This window comes from Mus pahari, chromosome 9, assembly GCF_900095145.1.
Source record: "Mus pahari chromosome 9, PAHARI_EIJ_v1.1, whole genome shotgun sequence".
Lineage (NCBI taxonomy): Eukaryota > Metazoa > Chordata > Mammalia > Rodentia > Muridae > Mus > Mus pahari.
The window spans coordinates 62,046,021-62,053,417 of record NC_034598.1 but is presented as its reverse complement, the minus strand read 5'-3'; positions in this window follow the sequence as shown (position 1 = coordinate 62,053,417).

Sequence of the window (7,397 nt, the reverse complement as noted above, 5' to 3'; positions counted from 1 at the left end):
AGCTTTCCATGATCCAAACCACCTGAAAAAAATTATATCCAACAAAACAATACTAAACAGAAAATTGAAAACAATCCTATGAATTGAATAGAGTAATAAGCCTAGTCAAAGACTCTAGAAAGCAAATGAAGTTATAATTAATGAAAAGCAAATCACAACTACGGAAACAAGCAGAAAAAAAAATCAAAATGACTGCAATCTACACATACTTTTCAGTCATATCTTCAAATAGTAATGGCCTCAAGTCTCCAATCAAAAGACACAAACTAGTTAAGTGGCTTAGGAAAAAAAAAAAAAAACTCTATGGCCTACAATACGTTTACCTTGAAAGATACAATACCTTAAAGGAAAAAGGAGAGAAAAAATTAATGCTAACAAATGAAATCAATAAGCAAGAAGGTGACAAAATAGACTTCAAATTAACAAATCAGAAAAGAGAACAAGTTAGACACAGGTAAAGACAGAACAAGTCAGAGATTGAGAAGGACCCAAAAGATTAGAACGGATTATAAACTGAGTATGAGTCCAAGCAGAGCAACTCAGTTAAAAGCCAAGAGAATCTGGATTGAATCACTCAACTTGGAAGATTAGATTGTAAGAAGTCTAGAAGCTTCCATTCCTAGGCCTACCAGAGAAAGAAATGTTGTGGGCTCAACCCAAGCAGTTTGAGTATGGCTCTCTTCTCATTTATTTATCTCAGGAAATAGAAGCAACATTTACACTAGAACAAAAGACAGGAGCGTTAAAGAGATATGAATAGAAAATGAAAAGGCAAAACTATACCTATTTGCAGATATAAATAAGAGGTCCCAGAAAGTCCCATCAGAAAATCAATTAACAATTTAAGCAAAGTGGCAGGACACAAAATCAACTTAAAAAACAAACAAACAAACAAAAAAACCACTGGCTTTTCTATAAATTAACACCAAGCACCGTGAGAAAGAGACCACACCATCTACAATAGCATCAAAGATGATGATATCTTGGAATTAACCTAATTAAAGATCTGGAAAGCTTTCATAGTGAACACTTCAATCCTCTAAAGAGAGAGATGATGAAACTAGAAAATGGAAAGACACCCGTGCTCGTGGATTGCTAGAGTTAATATGAAATGCCCATTCTACCAAAAGCAATTTAGACACTGAATAAAATTCTAATCAAAACACCCACAAAATTCTTCACAGATATATGAAGTTGATGCCCCTTAAAGAAGTCTCTCTTTGGAGCAAATGTAGAACATCACAGCAAGACACAAACTAGAGATTAACAGGTTCTGGGAAGCCCAGACCAAATAGATGCATTTACATCACAGCTCCTGTATCTGTGGCTCAAGAAACCACAGAGAAGAGCGATTAAAAATTTTGGAAGAGCTAGAATGCCAGGAAGATTGATGTGAGACACTCTTCCCTAGAAAAGACTGTACAAACAAGACCAACAGGAATATTGTGTACAAGTAAGACCAATGTCGATATCAGTGGACATGTTAATGTGTAAGGGGGGAAATTTCATGTGGTCCCATGCCTAGGCAAAGAAACACAAGCAACCAATGCCTGATGTGAGAAGAGAAGGAGAATTAGGCTATACCAGTGGTGAGCTCCTTTTACTTTGTCCAATGGAGAGTGGTCAACCTTCTGACCATATAAAAACAAACGACAAAATACTCAGCATTTCATATTTGTAAATATTTATGCACACATATTTGTTCACAAATACATATGTGTATAACAAATAATAAAGCGGTTATCAATTTGATAGAGTGAAGGTATAGGATGGGTGTTGCAATAATATTAATATTAATATTGCTATGGTGGTGGTGCATGTTCCTCAATGTCTGCCCAGTATTCTGGATTTCTGAAACACACACACACACACACACACACACACACACACAAAACCTTATACTTAATATTCTTTAAACAGCGCAATGGCTGGGCAACCTCCCCACAGCTAACACTCTCCCCTCCAATATTCCTGGATTACTTCTTACCGAAACCTATATTCCATCCTGGCAGCCCCAGACCAGGCCTGTAGCCCTCCAGGGCCACTATCCCCAACTCTTCCATGTTGGCAGCCTCTCTGTCCTGCACGTCTTAGGCCTGATCTTTCTGCTTCCCCGACATGGCAGCTCTAAATCCTTCTTCACTGGGTGGTTCCCTTGCCTGGGAAATCGAAAGTCCTGCCTCTGTCTCCCTGCCCAGCCATTGGCCACAGGCAACTTTACTTACCAATTAGAGCCAACTAGGGGCAGGGACCTGAAGCATCTTACATGCAGATATACGAATTCCAGTGTAATTTGAGAACCCAATTAACATAATATAAGCAATAAACCAAATCTACAATAGAGGGCTTTGAGGGACAGTAGCTGGAATGGGATAGAAGGAGGAGGGAAAGCACTATAGTTTTATTTCATTTAAAAACTCATTTTTAAAGAAACATTGGAAATATACCAAAAATATGTAGTTTCCAAAATAATGACTTTTAAATGTCAATGAAGTACAATTAAATTTTAAACCACTGTTTCTTTGACTATATTTTGAAAATAGAAAGGACTCAGTAGAACTTGATTGGCTAATATGAAATAATTTCTAAAATATATTAATAGATTATACTATTTGTAAGTGTATTTAGTATAATCATGCCAGAACAAATTAAAAGAGTAATATACACAAATACGCTATTTTATACTTACAATTATTTTTCAAAACAAAAGATTGCTCATAATAATTATCTTGACATCTAAATATGGATTAGAACAGTCATTTGAATTTTTCAAGTGTTTTACTACATTGTTCTATTTCTCACACATATCTAAAGAATGCATTTAAAGACAAAAATAAGTTCATCGGACTAAAACATCAAATGCACTTAACTATACATTCTAATCATGAAAGTAAAACCAGGAACTTTCTAAAAGTCCTTTGGGCTCACTGCAGACGCCTGTCTCCCACCAGTTAATGGAATCACTGGGTTATGACCTGACAGAGTTTCATTAATATGGGCAAAGAACATTCGGCAGTCCCACATCACCCATCAGTCCTGACCAACTGACTTCCAGCCACTCAGAACAACACAGTTACAAACTAACAGGCATCCCATCATCCATTGAGGAGATGGTTCACCTCCATAACTTCAAGTCAGAAGCAGCAACAAAACATGAGGATCACCTAATGAAAACATCATGATCATGATGGGTTGTGCATAGAGAACTTCCTGAGCACTAATATTGGGGAAAAGAAATCCTTATGATTGAAGGTATTTATAGCAGCAATTGCCAGGGCTAGAACAAAGGCTTAGTCATTCTTCCCCAAAATATTTATATTAAAAAACAAAAATCACAGTGTTTTTTTTTAAATATTACCTCTCTAGGAATAAGATATATTTATTAAATAATAGTGCAATCCTCATATTACTTTTAATAAAAGTATTTAAGTGGAGTGGATGTCCTGCTACTTCTGTGTATCCACTTTCTATAAACAAGGAACTTTCGATAATGTACAGTTTCTGTAAAATATGTACTCACATATAATGTTTTGCCTAGACACACTGTTAGTTCACAAGACAAATTGTTTAATTCTGTGATAATTTCTATGACCAAGCCTGCTCAGCAGGTTCTCCAGTGCAGGGGCGTGGATTGAAAAGAGAGGATTAGACAGCACTGCAGCGTGACCCCAGTCAATTCTGAGACTGAAGGCAGGTTTATTTTTTTTCCCAATCTGCTTTTATACCATTTTAATTATATGCAAGTAATAAGGGCAAGCAGTACCATAAACAGGAAGAGTCAAGAAACAAGCAAGGCAGTAAGCAACGTCCCGCGATCACTCCTGTAATCACTGTTTCTAAGGGCTTATCAGGATGACCAAAATATCTGAGGCTACTTCCTTGTCCAAGCCCCAAATCAGATTTTTGCCTGAAGCCTACTTCTTTTGTTCCACCCTAAAATTAAGATTCCTGCTTGAACTTACTTCCCTGTTCTGACCTAAGATTAGATTCTTGCCTGAACATACTTCCTTGTCATGGCCATTGTCAGATTCCTGCCAAGTAGCCCCGAAAATCTCCCCACATTTTTGCTTTTCAGTTAGTTCAGAAATTTTTTTTTCTCAGAAAAAAACATTGCCCTGTATTGCATGTGGTTGTATCTTTGGCCATTTAGAAAATCATATCAAATCTGCTTTTGTTTCATGCTTCTGATTTGGATGCATACCAAACATGGTCTGCTTAATTAGATCATTTAAATGAAGGCTCACTTCTTTCTTCTTCCCTAAGGTATGTTTGGGGATGGAAGAGGGATGTGTGGGCTGTAGCAGAGTAGCCCAAGATGATTTTCCTCCACTAAGACAAAAGTCTATACTCTTAGAGACCAAGGACATGAGAACCAAAGAAGAGAACAGAGCCAAAGCCAGAGAATAATGTCCCCAATTTAAAATGAAAGGAGATGACTGATCACCGCCCAATATGTGACTATAAGCAGCAATTCAGAACTTAGAAGTAAGTATAAGATAAAGAAAAGTTGGGTTTTTATAAAAGCCAAATGATATTTCATTTAATTGGCTTAAGTGCGTATTAAGGTGTTATCTATAATTAAGTCCAGCTATGCAGGGTCACTGTGTAACTCTGCAGTTTTGACAGTGCATGAAGTGACAGATGATATGTAGAGACACCTCTTCAGGTCTCATGTGCCCAAAGAAAGTCCTTGTTTTAATTCACACAAAGAAGCCACATAGACCAAGGTGCCTTAGGTTCAGATGAAACCGATAAATTTCACTGAGCTATCTTATGTCTTTCAGTCATATTCTCTTGGTCTAAGCTATGTTCAGAGTAAGGCTTCCAATAATAAAAAAAATGGAATGCTATTATTATAGTATCTAAAAATATTAAATACATTCTATTTGAGACATAATGATTGTTTATATTTATGGCTACAGCATGTGTCAGTACCTGTAAACAATGTGTCACAGTTATCTATCATCTCAAACACATGACATTTATCTGTGTTGAAAACACTCAAATACACTGCACTAGATATTTTGAAATATCAGACTGATTTTTGCCCATCATAATTGTCTTGCTGCTCGGAATCTCTAGAAGCTATGGTTCCTCACGCCCCATGCCTATTGACCAGCCTGCCTGTAGCCTTCCTTTCCTATTCCCTTCCTAGATGCTTTATTCTGTGTTGTTGTTCTTGTTGTTGTTGCTGTTTTGCTTTTTTTTTTTTTAATGATGGGATCTTGTTATTAACTTCTAGAGGTATTTAGTGAGTTCCAGATCCATATGCTCTAGGAAGTAATCTAGGGAATATATGATTTTTTTTTTTTTTTTTTGCTTCTGAATAGTATAACACTACAAAACCCAGTGATCTTGCCTCAATAAGTAACAATAAGTGTGTTCGGAATAATGGAAACTGGAGGTAGGGATGTAGGAGAGTTAGCTCAGCCTCGACATCCTTGCATCGGCGACAGTTTATGAAACTAAGTCAATGTGTCTCGCTGCGTGTAAGATGAAGACATGGCTTTTGAATTACAGAAACTGATAAAATAACAAATGCCCTGTAGAAATTAAGGCATTGTTCTCTTGCTCTGAATTTTCAATCACCACTAAGAAATCTAGTTAAGGACGCTTGGGTGAGATCACTTCCTTATGAGAAGAGTGAAAGGATGGCAAAGAGGTGTCACACCTGAGCTGAAGCCACTTCTCCCCGCCTCTGCTTCCTAATGCCTTCCTTGTAAGTGAATTCCTCGCCCGATCCTGTTTTTTCCTAGCATCCAAAAGACTAGGATTTGACTCTCAAGTAATATATTCATATTACTTGTTTGGGGGTTTCCTGAAAATTTTATCATCTGGAAAAGAATATTACTTGTCAACTGAAAAAAATTAATTGAGGCATCAGAAAAGAAAATATACATTAAATGAATCTTATGGGTTTTTTTAAAAATTGAAAATAGATATTTTTTTTTCCCCACACACACAATATTCTGACCACAGTGTTCCCTTCTTCATCTCCCTTTTCACACTTGTGGTATTCTTCAAAACAAGTTTTTCCCTAATATAGTATATAGAAAGAAAATATACTATTCCATGTGCATTATCGTAGTATTCCAGTCAGCCACAAGTCCAGAATTCTCTTTGTTTTACTTGCCTTTTGGGGCCAATAGACCTTAATTAATTCCATTAATATGCAGCCGAAGCCTGAGATGTCATTTTGCAAGACAAATGATTGGGTGGGAACGGGGACTTGTGTAGTAGCACCTTTTTATTGCCATAATAAATTACCAAAAACTTAGTAGCTTAAAATCCCAATCTATTATTTCAAGTTTTCCATAGGACAGAAATCCAGGCTCAAAGCAGGCTCAGGTGATTTTTCGGCTTTGAGCACCACAAATACACATGAAATAGCAGTATCTGCAAGCTGTGGGTTATTCAGAGAAGCCCATGTCTGAGTCAGGATTAGAATGTTCCACATCAAGAGATGTCTACTAAAATTATGAAATCAAGACAAGACAGTTTACTCTTCAACAGAACAGTACTTAGTTGCCCCAAGGCAGGAGACAAGCACACCCAACAGAATCATCTTTTACCCACAATTCTAAGGGGACCCTCATTATTTCTTCATTGGCTGGGGAGTTAACTGCAGTAGCTAGATTTTAAGAGGGAAAGTAAGGCCTTGAGAAGAAGAATTTTTGACATCTGGGGAGAGAGACAATTTGCCACACACACCTACAGCCTCCAGGATTCTTCCAGAGAGAAGGCATAACAGAAGTGTTAAGGAAACTGTCACCCATCTGCAGGACACTTTTAGTAGAAAAGTCAGCTCCATATATCATGAGGTTATGAGCAGAACCCAGGTTTATTGCCACCAAACTGCATTGTTTTGGGACTGGCCTGACTGGTATGTGGCAGAACAAAGAAAATACAGACAATATACATTAAAGCTGACCTGAAACGCATCACAATCACAATATACAGCTGAATGAGGAAGCTGGTTAGCTGTTCTCAGTAAGGAGTCTCTGAAGGGAAGCAGCCTTCAGCTGCAGTTCCCTGGGTGGGAGTAGCTTTGGAGGATTCTTTCTGTGCATAATCAGAACAGGGAAAACCTTTCCATTCCTCCATTCCCCTGAACCTGACCTAGGTAAGTCTTTACCATTCCCATAGTTTTGAGGCACAGAGGCCCTAAACATGGCCATGCTTATTTGAACATAACACATTAACTCAGGATTTTATCTGCTCCCAAATCTTATCTTTGTAACCATGGCGTTCTTCTGAGGTCTGTCCTGACTGTCATATTAGAGCCCCTCTTGTTTCCGCAGAACACCTACGATCTTCTGCACATTGCCTCTTCCATCTTCAGCATCAATGATACGTCTGTTTCCTAGTTTGTGTGATTATTCCAGCCAGAGACAAAG